This window comes from Podarcis melisellensis (assembly GCF_964234715.1).
Source record: "Podarcis melisellensis genome assembly, chromosome: 6".
Lineage (NCBI taxonomy): Eukaryota > Metazoa > Chordata > Lepidosauria > Squamata > Lacertidae > Podarcis > Podarcis melisellensis.
The window spans coordinates 22,898,344-22,914,325 of record NC_138538.1 but is presented as its reverse complement, the minus strand read 5'-3'; the positions used below and the strand labels follow the sequence as shown (position 1 = coordinate 22,914,325).

Below are 15,982 nucleotides of genomic sequence, written 5' to 3'. Positions count from 1 at the left end.
GGGGAGCAAAGCCTTCCCCCCCCCCGGCCTTCAGAAGAGGTCCAGGAAGGCCGGCGGGGGGCAAAAGGCTTTGCTCCCCACCGCCAGCATTTTAAAAGCAGTCCAGGATAGCAGGGAAGCGCTTCTCGCTATCCTGGAGGGCTTTTGAAGACAGGCGGGGGGAGCAAAGACTTTTGCCCCCCGCCCGCCTTCAGAAGAGGTCCTGGACCTCTTCTGAAGGCGGGCGGGGGGCAAAAGTCTTTGTCCCCCCTGCCTGCCTTCCCGGGGGCTTTTGAAGACAGGCAGGGGGAGCAGACTTTTGCCCCCCGCCCGCCTTCAGAAGAGGTCTAGGGGGCAAAAGTCTTTGTCCCCCCTGCCTGCCTTCCCAGGGGTTTTTAAATCGCCCCGGGACTGTACCGGGGTGATTTAAAAGCCCCCGGACCGCTTTTGAAGGCAGGCGGGGGGGGGGGAGCAAAGACTTTTGCCGCCCGCCCGCCTTCAGAAGAGGTCCTGGACCTCTTCTGAAGGCTGGCGGGGGGCGAAAGTCTTTGCTTTCCCCCCTGCCTGCCTTCCCGGGAGAGCAGAGAAGTCTCCCCTGTCCCGGGGGCTTTTAAAATGCTGGGGGACGGCAGCGAAGCGTTCGCTGCCGCCCGCCAGCATTTTAAGATCGCCCCGGGACAGCAGAGAAGTCTCCGCTGTCCCGGGAAGGCAGGCGGGGGGGGGGAAGCAAAGACTTTCGCCCCCCGCCAGCCTTCAGAAGAGGTCGGGGGACAGACTGTCCCCGGACCTGGTCTGAAGGCGGTTTCCATAGGAACGCATTAATTGATTTTTAATGCATTCCTATGGGAAACCGTGCTTCGCAAGACGAAAAACTCGCAAGACTAAAAGACTTGCAGAACGAATTAATTTCGTCTTGCGAGGCACCACTGTATTGATATTTTCTAGAGGGGAGACCTGCTTCAGCTCTACCTTCTTCTGCTCCTATTTTCATAGTCCTGTCCTGGCCTAGTTTTTTATTTTATTATATCTATGCAGTGGTACCTCGGTTTACAAACTTAATCCATTCCGGAAGTCCATTCTTAAACCAAAACTGTTCTGAAACCGAGATGAGCTTTCCCTAATGAGGCCTCCCACTGCTGGTGCCCTTCAACCATTCGGTTTCCATCCTTAGACCGAGGTGAAGTTCGTAGACTGAGGTAAACTTCTGGTTTTGCAGAAGTTCGTAACCTGAATCGTTCGTAAACAGGGCTGTTCTTAAACCGAGGTACGTGTGTGTGTGTGTGTGTGTGTGTGTGTGTGTGTGTGTGGCTGTTTACAGATCTCTTGCAATGAATGTTTCCTGTCTTAGCAAGTAGCTCATGTCTTGCTCACCAAGTCAAAATAAAACCGGTAGTGACAGCAGGATTGTTTCTCTAATACCCCTGGATGACCATGGGTGGTTTGTACAGTAACATCCTAAACTCCTGTTTGCCATCTAATCGTAGAGACAGGCCTCAAGATGTTTGTTTCTTCAAGGCTTTCCTGACCAGACTAAGTTGATTTGCTCTTTTCAAAGGCTGTCTGCTGTCTTTTTCCTAGTAAAAAAGCCTTTTCCTTTGCTTTTTTTGTCTCTTTCCTCTCTGTGGTAAGGGAGTCAATGCTCTGATATTTGTTTTAAATCATCCATTCTTTCTCTCTGTAATCTTTGACCTGCAAGGTCTCACTTCAAATTGAGCTGCTGAGATTTGGACGGGGATGCAAATACGCTTGCGTGTGCTTGAACAAATGCCATCCGTGATCTTAAACTTTCTGGCAGAGGTATATCATGGTGCTTGCTTCTATAGGATGACAAGGTTGGCTGGCTGTCTACAGGCAGAATTGAAAGATTGGCCTGCAAATATCACGAAATAGGCCCCAGTTAAGCGCATTCACACATTAAAAGCACTATTATGGACTATGGATTGTATTCAATGCAGCACTAAGTCAGGGTCCTCTCAGTGCAAGGATTATCACTAGTGCAAAGGGGCTATCACCCTCCTCCCCTTGTGTGTCCCCTAAATCTGTACTGGGGTTCCCTCCAGATTTGCAGACGTCATGGGGCACACATGGGAGGAGGGGCACAGGCCGTTTTAGGGTAGTGTGACCGGTTCAGTCGCACTGAGCGCCGCCACAAAAATGCTGTAGAGAGGGGCACGAGAGGTGGGGGGCGGCACTGAATTTTAGCTTTCACACATTTAAAAATGCATTTGGGTTCCTTATTGTTTTCGTGGGGCAGAGGATTATGTTATAAAATTCAGAGCACCGTGAAGATAATTATGCTATGTTACGAGCCAGACTTCCTGACCACTGATTAATCTTCCTTGTAGACTTTATTTCCTTAAAGACTTTGTGCAAATAACTTATATTTTGGTGTGGTGTCCCCCCCCCTTTTTTTTGTATCTTCCTCCTTCCACCACTGTCTCCCATTGTGAAACACAGATGAAAAGCTAGCTTTATTTCCCTTCCTCCCTTCCATGGTGTGTGGGTGTGGGTGTGCTTAAAAAATAAAAATAAACTCATACTGTTAAAACTGCATTGATATCGATCTAGCCTTGAGATATTCGGGCGCAACAAGCATTCTCTTATGTGCGAGCAGCAGACGACAGTCAATCAAGAGCGTCTCCCAGACAGAACTGAATGAACACTTCACTGCAGCTGGGTGTCCTTGGGCTGCAGCCATTGATGTGGTCTGTCTGCATCAAGGGAGGTGCTAAGTGACTGGGCTGGCTTTTTGCTCCTCTCGCCAGCTCTCTTGGTTTGTATCCCACGGGAAGGCCAGGGCAGGAAATTGTGGTAAGATGTACAAATTACAGGAAGGTGATCTTCCAGCCTTATTGCAGGCAATGCGCTAGCTCAGCTTTCTGCATGGGAGGAAGCATATTATCATGTCATGGTTTTTTTTAGTGGCGTTTGGTAGCATTTGCGTATAACTCCATTTAAAATAGGTGGGACATGGGTGGCACTGTGGGTTAAACCACAGAGCCTAGGACTTGCCGATCAGAAGGTCGGCGGTTTGAATCCCTGTGAGGGGGTGAGCTCCCATTGCTCAGTCCCTGCTCCTGCCAACCTAGCAGATCAAAAGCATGTCAAAGTGCAAGTAGATAAATAGGTACCACTGCGGTACAGACTTCCAGAATGGATTCCGTTCAAGAACCAAAGTATGACTGTGCCTCCAATGGGGATCTACCTCTCAGTTTAGCAAATCACTGGTTTAATGGATCCTTTGAGTGCTTTAGCTTTTGTGCTGTTTTCCTTAAAGATGCTTTGCATCTGTAGTGGACTCCAGTTCTGACTGCAACTGCAGGTTACTTGGAGCGGAACATTCCCCTTGCAGCCCTGGCTTTTGACCTGTGTTCTGGGCGAGGAGAAACGACTCGTGCAGTTTCACTCACCCAGCTTACTTCATCATAACCACCTGTTTTATGTCAGAGCAAACAAGGAAAGCACCACCTTGGCTTTTCCCCACTACCTTCTTCTCTTTTTGGCAGCTGGACCTGCAGTCGTGTGAGGAAAAGAGGAGGTGAAACCAGCCATTTTCATAGAGAGAACAGAAAAGGAAACCTGGGAGCAATTTCCTTGGTTTGCCCGTGAAAAGCAGCTCAGCTGGTTAGAGCATGGTGCTGATAATGGCAAGGTTGCAGATTTGATCCCAACACAGTTCCTACAGAACAGCCATCCTTAGTCCTTCAGATGTTTTGGACTACAACTCCCATCATCTCAGGGAGATCTCATGGTGGCTGGGGTTGATGGGAGTTGTAGTCCAAACATCTGGAAGGTACCAGGTTGGGGACAACTGTCCCAGCAATGATAAGCAGAATGTGAACAGACTTCTTGGACCCTTTCAAGGGGTCTAACTCCCTTGTACCCCCCCTTCTTTTCTTTCCATGTTGGTGCTCTGTTTGCTCATCCATTGGCTCATCCAAATTAAGAGTGCTGAAGCTTTCAAAGACTTATCCTGGATCAAACCAGGATATTGTTAGGAGGGGGAGAAAGAGATATTGTCTGTGCTCTGATACTGTCTAAGCTGCATTTTACAGCTGACTGTCTTGTTTTTAATTGCTTTGGTAGAGGGTGGGTAGCAGGCAGCAGTGAGAGACCAGTTGCAAAGGTCTGCCTTGTTATTTTGCCTTCAGAGAGAGAGAAAATGCATGTCTCAGCTTATGCAGAACATCCCCCACTGCTTAAAAACCGCCATGGGGAGGGGAAATAGTTAGCTCCTGGGCTTTCAAGCACAAACTCTCTTTCTGTAAGCTGGTCAGCTGTGCTCTAAGAATTCAAATAAAGAGTTTACTGGGACATTTGTAATAAATCCTTGGCTATTCAGTATCAGAACAGGAGGGTGGAGAAGCAGGAAATCTTTCCCATTAAAAATAAGGTGCTACTAGGCTTACCGTGTTTTACAATCCCACCTCCTTGCTGCTAGTATTTTCTGGTGCTGATGAAATTGTAATAGAGATTTATACAAGTATAAACCATATAGAGTATGAAAAGATGGAAATCCATTTGTCCACACTGTTCCTTAGAGTGGCATAATACTAGAACTTTATATGTTTCTTTATTAATTTGAACAATATTTATCCTTTCCTCCAAGAGACAAGATTCTTGTGATTATGGGTTAGATTGAGAGTTGGTGACTGGCCCAAGGTCACCCTAATGAGCCTCCTGGCTGCATGAGGATTTGAATTGGGGTCTCCCATGTCTTAGTCCGACATTCTAAGCAAGGGGTGGCCAATGTAGTCCCCTCCATACTACATTGTTGGACTTTGCTGGCTAGAGCTGGGAGTTGGAGTCTCATGTCTTAGCGTTTTGGGGGTTAAATATCCATAAAAATTGTCCCACTTTCTAGATACTCACAATCAAACTATTTTGCCAGTGATATAGATGAAAACAGGAGTTGACGTTGTATAACGCCCAGCACCACAGGTAAAAAACAACAACCCCAGCTCCAAATATTTAAGACATGACCTTTATTCAAAAGTCAATTGCAATAGCACAAAAGGGGACAGGGAAGGCCTCATTTGTATGTACTGCAGCCCTTAGTGGAAACACTTAATTCAAATGCCTGTCTTTACGCAGTACAATTATTTCTAGGGAAATATTAGTCAAGTACAAATTATAACCCATCCTCTTAAAGTGCTGTCAGTCAAACACTGCTTATTTTCCTAATCAAGCACACTTTTAAAATTGCAGGGAATCACTAGTGGAAGAAGAATTGACATTGCAAACTAAAGCACTACTGCAGTGTATAATCATTGTGCAAGGTTACCAGTTTTAAACAAATGTCTTGAGTGTAATATTTCTTTTCCCCCACCAGGACACATCTAATGGGTATAATATATTAGCTATTTGCTCCCCACGGGAGTATTCAGCTGTGTGTGTGTGTCCTGGGAACAATTTGTGCAAAGTGTAGCCCATCTCATTAGTGCCCTTTATTGGGATACTGTATCACTTCATAATTTGCGCCGTTGTTGTTTTTGATAGGAGGGTATTTCATTAAAAGGGTACTTGCTTCTCCTGCCAAAATCCAAACTTAATATCTGGCCTCATTTTCCTCCGCTTCCCCCAAATAAAGGTGTTATCTGTTCGGAAAAATTTGAAATGTAAAGAGCTTATAGACAGGGGCCTGAAGAAACTAAAAGTATTCCAGCTGCCTAATGTGATTTTTATAGCTAAATGTGGCAGTTTGGCAGGTATGTATATTAATTGTTAACAAGTGTGAACACAAATACTCTGTAGTCACTGTTCCCTGCCTTAGAATCGAGTGTCAGTTCTTCTATGCCAAGGGTGGGGCATAATTAGGCTCGTCAGGCATCCATTTTTGGCCCATGAGGCTGTTTAGGCCAGGCCAGGCCACCCTGCCCTACACCTGACATCGGCTGTGGGTCAAGTAAAATTGTGGATTTGCTAATTGGTGGTGCTTCCAAGGCTGTGTGCACAGCACCCCACAGCACCCCAAAGTACTGACAATCAGCTGATCAGCAGTGCTCACAGAAAGTGGTGCACGGTGCTTTGAAGCCCCGACTGTCGGGGCTTCAAAGCACTATACACTGCACAGGGCCAAAATAGGTCACCTGACCATTATGAGGGGATTGATAGGTGAGCAGCCCCAGCCGCCTGTCAAACCTGACCTGTGGGGAAAGATGGAATTGAGAATTCAGCCAGATGTAGTTTCCCACCTCTGTTTTAGGCACTCGGGAGACCACACTCATTTATTCCCATATGTTTTGGGGCATGCAAATCCCACCAGCAGCACTCATTCCCCCACCTGTGTGTGCTGAACAGAGTTTTAAAATATTATCATTGCAGCAAAATTTAAAACATAGGAATTAGGCTGAAAAGCCTTGTTTTGAGTAAGTCCAGCTATAAAGTAAGCTGGCCTCCCTGTTCTTACCCTGCTTAAGAAAGAATCAGGCAACAACTTCTAAAGTAAGTTTAAAAGTAAAATTTACTAACTTTATAGTCATGCATTAGTTTGCAGCAATGATATATATAAGCAAATATAAGCAATACTTATATTTACATTATAACCAGCTACAGGCATGTGCCTAAAGATGAAGCAAACAGAGGCATATCTGCATCCAACGATGGTCAAAGGAAGAGGGAGAAAAGGAAGTATTATATGCTCCATCCTTTCCAGGAGAGGAGGGGAAATGACACCACACAGAGTCCTCTCTACCAATTGTATTTCTATGGCCTGAGTACCTGCCTATCAGCAATACAGCTCTGTGGTATTAACCCCTTCTCATGCTAACTAGCAAGAATGTGCATTTGTTAGATTTTGCTCTAATCTCCCACAACAGGGGTAGGAACAAAAAAGCTGGCAGTGTCTTGAGAGCACTCTGCAGAAGGAGGTAGAACCACAATTCCTGTATAAGCATTGGTTCCTGCTTTCTTTACCTCAGGGACTGCCTATGGTAGCAACTGCAGAAGGTTGCTTGTTCTGCTCTGTGGCTGACTGGCTTCAACAAATTTCTCAAGATCTACATACTCCATACAGATATGAGAAATAAGATTGCATAACCACCTTCAATTTACCTTCATTTCCCCCCCCTTCAAGGTAATGGGCTTGCAGCCCAGCCCCAGATAAGGCTTTCCCTTCTTTCCTCTCCTTATCCTCGTGCTCTGTCTTTTTGCCGTTTTTCTTGACATGTTTGGACAGGCAGGAAGGTACTGTAATAAATGCTTTCCTTCTTCCCTGCTATTCTCTCCAGGAAGAAAAAGGCTGCCAAAGCCTTCAGTCCAGTATGAAGCCTGACTTTAGGCCCAGGAAAGGGATGAAATTTTAAGCTGGGCAGTTGCCTAGCAACCCTTCTGCATTCTCTTTGCACTTCTAGGCCTATGGCCTTGAAAAATCAGTGTGCCGAACCAGCTTGACTGGTCCTGAGGGAAAGGTGACTTAAGAAGGAGGTTTGAGAGCAGAGATCATTAGGTGGGCCAGCAACCACCACTTTGAGGGGCACGGACTCTCCTCAATTGAATGTCCCTAGGAAGATAGTCAGAAGAGACAAACTTGGTACCATTTGTGCTGTGAAGACAAGGCCTGTGCCATGGAATGAAACTTTCTGCTTTAACAATACTCGTGGTTGTTCAAAGCATATCCTAAACTTGTAGTAAAATTATAATAGCTCTGTAACGTAGACAGATATTGTTGCAGGTGCGGGACTAAGAAGTGGTAAATTCATGATGGAGGCGAGATTCAAACCAGAGTTGTTGTGATGTATAGGTCGGTCTTTTTATATGCTTTATATATTCCAAAAAAGATGCAATTTTTCTAATTCTAACCTCTCACCTCTTCTTATTAAAGGTTTGTGGGGTAAAAAAAAAAGCTCTGTTAACTTCAGGTGGCTGATACAGTCAAGACAATGATCAATGTTAGTTACGTACTTTTTGAGAAGTCAGATTAGTGTTAATCAAACAATTATAACTTTACAGACACAGCGAGACAAGAAAGGTTTCAAACATACAGTCCATTTTAAAATAAAAACAGGATTAGCAGATGCCATCTAGCAAATGGTGAGGTATGTAACAAACAAAAGCATGTGCAGTAATCCCGTTGTTCTTTAGATGGTGGCCAGCCAGATGGTTTTAGAATTCCCACAACAGATCTCCCCTGTTCCTTACTCTTGCTATCAGGCTGGGTAAGGGGGTTTGATGGGTTTGACGAGTGTGATGGGGACTCCTCAGTTCAAGAAGCACACTCCCTGATTCCCAGGTGCAGGTAGATATGTACAAGGAAGACCCATTACATGCAGCAAAAGCACTTTAAGAATGTTGCCCTGGCTAGTATCTATATTTTATAACTGTGTATTTTGTCTGTCTGTCTGGATACCCTCTGGGCTCTGGATAAACATAGGATTCTTTCCTCATCAAATGCTCTGCAGTATAAGCCTGGTTGATAGCCTTGGGCTGCCAACAGCCACCACCTCTTTTTCTTGCCCTGTTGACTTGGTGAAGTGGAGCAGAGAATTGTCCCTTCTTCACACATGACAGATCAGAAAGGCAATCTGCTGCCTCCACCCATTTTCAACGATCTACAAAAGAAGGCTCACAAGGAGTCTGTGTTGTGCTTTTATGCCAGATTTAGTACTATGCTGATTTCCTTTAAGGGTGCCTCCAGACTGTCCTTGTTTTGCAGGAGGGATTTAGGTTTGTTGCCATTAAAGTGAATTAATGCGCTCTATCACCCTGCTGCAACAAATCCACTTTTAAAAAGGCCACAGAGAAATGCATTGAAAAGTGTGGGATCAACAAATGATTAATGGGAAACCATCCCCATAAGCAAATCACGATAAATGCTCATTGTCCTACAACTGCGCCACAAATAAATCAGAACAAATGCTCGAAGACTGGATATAATCTAACCTCTGTGTAAGCTTTGTGCAAGCAAATCAGGTTGAATGTTCAATAAATAGGTTGCTTTAAAGTGGAATGTGTCAGGCAGCTGTTTTAAAACTGATATAAATTGCAGATTTAGGCCAATTTGGGAACAATTTGGGGATGGGAGTGGCGTTCAAGACTATTTATTTGATACATTGAGAGCAATAATAGTGCGATATTTTATAGTGTGACATCCCAAAGTTTTTCCTCCATATAGTTCTGCTCATGTACGGACACAATGTTTCTCCAGTAAAAATTGCTTCTATCACTTCCAGATATTTTTGACTAAAACATTTCCTGCCTTTCCATTCCAAATGGGACCTGTACGGCTACTAAGAAACATTTGAAATAAAACAGGAGAATAATTTTTATTGCTGTCATGAACGTTGAATGAAACAAGGTTGTGTGAGTGTCATGGGGATCTTAATGGATGATAGCATTGTTAACGCTCCTGATAAGTGGCAAAAGTCTTTTCCCCATCATTATTTTGTGCACTTAAATAAACCCCAACTTATTTCAACATGTTTTAATGCATGACATCTAAAATTAATCATACTCTGAGTAGGCTCATTGGAATCAGTGAATTTAGGGACCTTAAGATACAGTGAGCTGCATTGCTCCCCCACAGCTTCTTGGCATTCAGAAAAAGATGTACCCAATCGTAAGCACACTACTTTCAACATGCTATTAATGAAATGTGGTTTAGATGCGAGCCTTGCTTTTTAACGTTTGCTTTTATTGTGCGTGTGTTTTTAGTGAATATTTTAGATTGTCATTTGCAAACAGCTTAGAGATATTTCGTTCCAGTGTATCTGAAGAAGTGTGCATGCACACGAAAGCTCATACCAAGAACTAACTTAGTTGGTCTTTAAGGTGCTACTGGAAGGAATTTTTTTCGTTCCAGTAAGCACTATATAAATTGATTAAATAAATAAGTACATTTACTAGGGAGTAATCCCCCATAAAAGGGACGTGGGTGGCGCTGTGGGTTAAACCACAGAGCCTAGGACTTGCCGATCAGAAGGTCGGTGGTTCGAATCCCCGCAACGGGGTGAGCTCCCGTTGCTCGGTCCCAGCTCCTGCCCACCTAGCAGTTTGAAAGCACGTCAAAGTGCAAGTAGATAAATAGGAACCACTCCAGCGGGAAGGTAAACGGCGTTTCCGTGCGCTACTCTGGTTCGCCAGAAGCGGCTTAGTCATGCTGGCCAAATGACCCAGAAGCTGTATGCCGACTCCCTTGGCCAATAAAGCGAGATGAGCGCTGCAACCCCAGAGTAGGCCACGACTGGACCTAATGGTCAGGGGTCCCTTGACCTTTACCTTAATCTCCCATTGGACAAGTGGGGCTTGCTTTCAACACACAGTGGTGCACACTTGCTTGGAAGTAAGTCCCATAACTCTGACTTAATTTCAACCTCACACGCTCAGAGTGGTGCTGTAAGCCATGTAGTCAGATGTTTGTTTTTTGTGAATTCTTAGCCAACATTCCGTGTTTTTCTCTTTTGTAGATTCCAGGAGAGCTGCGCTGATTGATTTGTCTGCCACCCTGTCCGCCACAGAAAGCTCTGTCAGGTGACAGCGTATGTGAGTAATTTCTCTCTCTAAATTCATACTGCCAGTTCAAAAATATGGAGACCCTTCTCTAAAAAATGATGATAATGATGGCTTTTAAAAAGCAGCCTTGAGTTGCTTACACACTAAATGACATGCATTTTGGAGCACCAAACACAGGCCTTTTTTCCCAGCTGGAACTCAGTTCCGGCACCTCTCAGTCCCCTCTTGGTCCTGGGAGTCAGTGGAGCAGGAGGGGTGGGGTCAGGAGGAGGAGATGTGGAAGCCGTTGACTCTACACCAGCCTGACCTCTCTGTCTGTCTCCCTCCGGTAACTGTCCTTCACTGTCCAGTCCTGCATCTTCTCCTTCCTCTGACTCCTGGCTGTTTCAGGCTTCTCCAGATCACTGGATCCCTTCTTCCAAGTCAGTCTCTAACCCCCCCTTCTACTGGTGCCCATTCAGAACTTTCCAGCCACTACTCCTCAGTGTTCAACACTTTAAAAGTTGTTGAAAACTTGATAGAGGGAGTGAAGGGCCTTGCATTTTAGGCCTATTGGGGCCAGGAAACATTTCTTTCTCACACCTGCGTGATCTTGAGTTTTATTTCCATAATTAGGGAAAGGATAGTGGGTGTTTGCAGAGAGAGGGAGGGGGGGGGAGAGAGTGCCAGAAAACAGCCCAACTTCTACTTGCTGTGTCTTCAGTCTGCAAAAGTGTTTTGTCCATACTCCGAGCTTAACTGATTCTTCATATCTGAGACTAGGAATGAATTTTCCCCCAGGTAAGATTGGCTAGAGGCTGCTGTAGAACAGGGTTCGGCAACCTTTTTCAGCTGTGGGCCGGTTCACGGACTATTTTTTTGGGGGGGGAGGAGGAACGAATTCCTATGCCCCACAAATAACCCAGAGATGCATTTTAAATAAAACCACACATTCTACTCATGTAAAAACACGCTGATTCCCGGACCATCCACGGGCCAGATTGAGAAGGCGTTCTGGCCCCTGGGCCTTAGGTTGCCTACCCCCGCAGTAGAATGTAGCCTTGTTCCTTTGGGATGTTTTCTTCTTCAGGCACTTTTCCAGATGTTGGAATTCTATGCCCGTCTCAGAGGTATGTGCCTATCTGTTCAGGCACCGGCTGAATTCCTTAGACCTCCCTCCGGCGACTCCCGGCAGGATAAAACATACGCGAGGTCCGTTCCGGCGATTTTCCTCAGGCTGTGAGGAAAACACACCAACTGCTCCTCTCTCCCCTTTGGTGTCCCCAGGGAGGGGAAAGAAGCAGACAGAAATCTATTTACATCTTTTATTCCTGTCTTTTACTTCAGTACAGAGAAAACATGTCTGCACTCATCAGCAGTTAGAATAAACTCCACCTATGTACTTCCTGTACAGGTCATATGACAAACCCACTGAGCTAACATCCGGTGCTCAGTACAGAATGGACTGCCCCTTTGTTCCCATGGCAACAGTCACAAACTTCCTGTTTGGCTTTCCAGCCACAAGCAGCAGTCTTGGCCGCTATAGCCTTTGCTTGCTGCCGCATTGGTGCTTTAGAATAACATACTCCCCCTAAAGTATCAATGCGTGCTGCGAGCAAAGCGTCATCCAGAGAAGAAAACAAACAGTTGTTATACTTATAACATTCCCCTGTTGTTTCAGTTCCACCCTTGGAACTACCCGCCACTGGTTTTACCAATGTACCTCTCTGGTTGTGTGACTTCCAAGGAATGAGTGCTTCTGCATTACCTTGGTTAACAACTCTCTGTTGTGCCTTTGCCTCTGACTCAGACACAGCTTCAATCTGACCTTGGTCGTTTACAACAGCAACAGCTAAGTTAGCAAACTCTTGTGAATACCTCTTTGGTGGTACACCCTTCGTTGCTCTCTCAGACCTACGTAAGAGGTGCTGCTCTTCTCTGCTTTCTGGTTCAGCCTTTGGACTCTTTGGAGAACCAGTACCAATTGTAAACAGTGGTTCATCCTCCTCTTCTGAGGGTCTAGTCATTACGTGAGATTTCCTCTCAATGACTGTGACAACTGAGCTGTCTGAGCTATCGCTGTCATCATCAGTAGTACTGAACTCAATAAGATCAAACTCATCATCATCATCATCAGAATCATCATCACCTGTGGGAAATGTGTTAACAATCACTCTCTCCTGTTCAGGAGCACTCTCTAGAAATTTTGTGAGAATCACCTTTCCAGATTCAGACAAAATTACTCTGTAGAGACCCTTTTCATAACCCACAAAAATGCCTCTGGCATTCTTTACTCCACCTGGAGCTTCTGTTCTCACATGAGACCCAAAAACCTTGAAATGGGCAACAGAATGTTTTCTGTGGAACAGTTTCTCAAAAGGAGAACATCCCAACTCTTTTGAAAACTTTCTCAACCACGTGTAACAACATGACATTAGCGACTCAGCCCAGTACTCGTGGCAGATGTGAACTTAGCAATTGCGCATGCATTCCCTTTTGCAATTCTCTGTTCACCCTAACACAAACACATTTGTTCCAAGCTTCTTCAGAACTAGCAGTTTTGTGTCTTATCCCTTTCTTCTTCAGGAACCTCTGGAACTCCTGTAAAAGAAAAATTGGCTTCTCATCTGTGCAAAGACAATCTATGTCAGCATCATGCATATTTTTAACCTTGTCACAAAACTCTTTAAACCTTTCTAAGGCTTCTTTCGGTCTCTCCAAAAGATAAATCCAGACAAAACCTGTAAAAGAATCAACACATATTAGGTAATACTTTGCATTGCCTCTAGATGGTGCTAAAGGACCAATCACATCAGCATACACCCGCTGAAATGCCTTGTTGACCCTCGAGGTCACCTGCTTGGTGTTCTTCTTGGCTACACCTGTAAAAGAGATCATGTTAGAATCACAAGAATTACATTTCATGTAATCACTTTGATCAAAAGTCAACAAATACAGTCCATCTTTCTCTTTGGCAGAAAGATACAACTCTCCATCTTTGTAGATCTCGCAGTTCTGATCATCATAGGACAGTTTTAGTCCCTTCTTGGCAATCTGCGAAACGCTGAGCAGATTGTACTTCAAATCTGGAACCAAATAAACATTGCTTATAGTCAAGTTCAGACTTTTAAGATACACAGTCCCAATTCCGGTCGCTTCCAGCTTTTGACCGTTGGCTAGTTGCACCGCGAAGCTTTGCTTCTTAAACGTAGAAAATAGTCCTCTGTGTCGACACATATGCTGCGTGCATCCGGTGTCTAGGATAAAGAAGTTTCCCACCTCTGGTGTGGCTTTTAGCGACATCAAAGCTTTTGCAGTCTTTGCCTTTGGCTTGGTGTGACTTTTGTCTGACGCCTCAGACTTTGCGGAGCTCGCCTTAGCTCCTCTGTTCTTACGTGGCTTCTTACAGTACCGCTGAAGATGCCCAGTCTGGTCACAATTGTAGCATCGGACAACGTTTAAAGCTTCGGCGCTTTCTCCAGTAGCAACTGCAGTGGGGGCGTTAGAACTCCGTTCTTTGCTCCCCTTGTCCTTGGCTTCCAGGGCGGCAAGTCTGTCATGTTCATTCAACACGACGGCAAAGACCCTCTCCGAAGTCAAATCCGCTGCTGGGAGAGACCCCAGCTGACTGGCAACCGTTTTGTAAGTCCGATTCAGGCTGTTGATCACCATGAAGCAAAACACTTGCTCCTGCAGACGGAAGTTGCGTTCCACCATCTGTTGACGCAGAAATTTCATTTCCGTCAGGTGCGCTTGAACATCTCCATCAGGCGCAAGCCTCAGGTTGGTCAGCTTCTCAAAATACAGCAACGCTGAAGAACCTGCATCTCTCTGATGTGTCCTTCTCAGCGTGTCCCAAACATCTCTCGCGTGCAGTAAATCTTGTATGTGGATCAGCTGCGAATCTGACACGCACAGAATTATAGCCGTTCTGGCCTTCACATCCTGTGACTCCCAAGCACGCGTTGGTGCTGCTGGAATGGGATTTTCAATCACCCCAAACAGTCTCTGATTCTGCAGCAAGGCCTTCATCTTAATAGACCAAGATGCATAATTGTCACTGGTCAAAAGGGGCGGAGAAGGCAAAGCTCCCTTCTTTGCATCCATCTTGAGTCCTTGCATTGACTCTCAAACACAAGCCTCTAAAATCCAATAGCTGGCTTGTTTACACTCTGTGCCACCTGGCAGCTCTCAACGCTGGCTGCGTTGGAAATTTCCAAGAGCTCTTCAGACTCTGAAGACAAAACATTCCATTTTAACTTTCACTTCTCCTCTCTGAGGCATGGCCTTCACTGAAGGGCGTCGCTTAGCAACAGTGCATTCCATCCCTTGGACAGGATTAACCACAGGAATGTTTGGAATGCGGTTTCTCTTTTGACTGGAGCTTTTTTTTTTTTTTCATCTACTGCTCCCCGTGAAGCAGAGAATAACTCAATCTGCATTCACTCCTTTAAGCCCGAAAATCTCATACCTGGGCTCCGTTGCTTGGCTTTCAGATTCTTCTGGTCAGCTTCTGGCTGCAGAGAATCAGCTTTCTCACCTCAGGCTTCCATGGAGGCCACTTCTTGATGCAGAGGTCGATGAAAACAGCAACCGGCGTCTGCTACCATTGTTGGAATTCTATGCCCGTCTCAGAGGTATGTGCCTATCTGTTCAGGCACCGGCTGAATTCCTTAGACCTCCCTCCGGCGACTCCCGGCAGGATAAAACATACGCGAGGTCCGTTCCGGCGATTTTCCTCAGGCTGTGAGGAAAACACACCAACTGCTCCTCTCTCCCCTTTGGTGTCCCCAGGGAGGGGAAAGAAGCAGACAGAAATCTATTTACATCTTTTATTCCTGTCTTTTACTTCAGTACAGAGAAAACATGTCTGCACTCATCAGCAGTTAGAATAAACTCCACCTATGTACTTCCTGTACAGGTCATATGACAAACCCACTGAGCTAACATCCGGTGCTCAGTACAGAATGGACTGCCCCTTTGTTCCCATGGCAACAGTCACAAACTTCCTGTTTGGCTTTCCAGCCACAAGCAGCAGTCTTGGCCGCTATAGCCTTTGCTTGCTGCCGCATTGGTGCTTTAGAATAACAACCTTCACTGCCTTTATGACATATTGTGGCCTGGATAGCATTGGTCAGTTGGTGGCAGATAACTTGCCATGCCTCCATGGAAGGAGATTATACTAGGCAGCCTTTTAGTACTTTCCCTATTTCCATGCTTATCAGAGCACAGAGCAGAAAATTCAGAGCCCGTTCCAGCAATAGCCTCAAAAGAGTTCTGTCCCTTTGCAGTTCTCTTCCCTGAGGCCTCTGCCAGTCTGGGCTCGCCTTCATTACTAATCCAGTTGCAGGAAAGCCTCCCTTATTATGCCATGTCTAATCAGTCAGAAACGAGCCTTTTGAGAATGCTGGCTGCTTCCAATTACACTCCACTTCACCTTGGCATAAAGATGCAGGGACGATGGCGGGAGAGAGTGTAAAAAACCCCTAATAGTCTTGTTTGATCCACATCACTGGCAAACTAGGTGTGAAATCAATTGCAGGCATGTTAAACAAAATGAAGGTGGATTTTAAAA

General features: G+C 45.4%; 1 protein-coding gene across 2 annotated transcripts in view; it reads left to right on the top strand.

The window, feature by feature from the left end:
* The window catches only part of SRC (SRC proto-oncogene, non-receptor tyrosine kinase), a 96,768-nt gene that overhangs the window by 38,371 nt on the left and 42,415 nt on the right, over window positions 1–15,982 (top strand). For both annotated transcript variants that reach the window (XM_081916977.1, XM_081916978.1), the window contains exon 2: window positions 10,383–10,458. The gene's annotated coding sequence lies outside the window, so the exon portion shown is untranslated. The remainder of the gene's footprint in view (window positions 1–10,382; window positions 10,459–15,982) is intronic.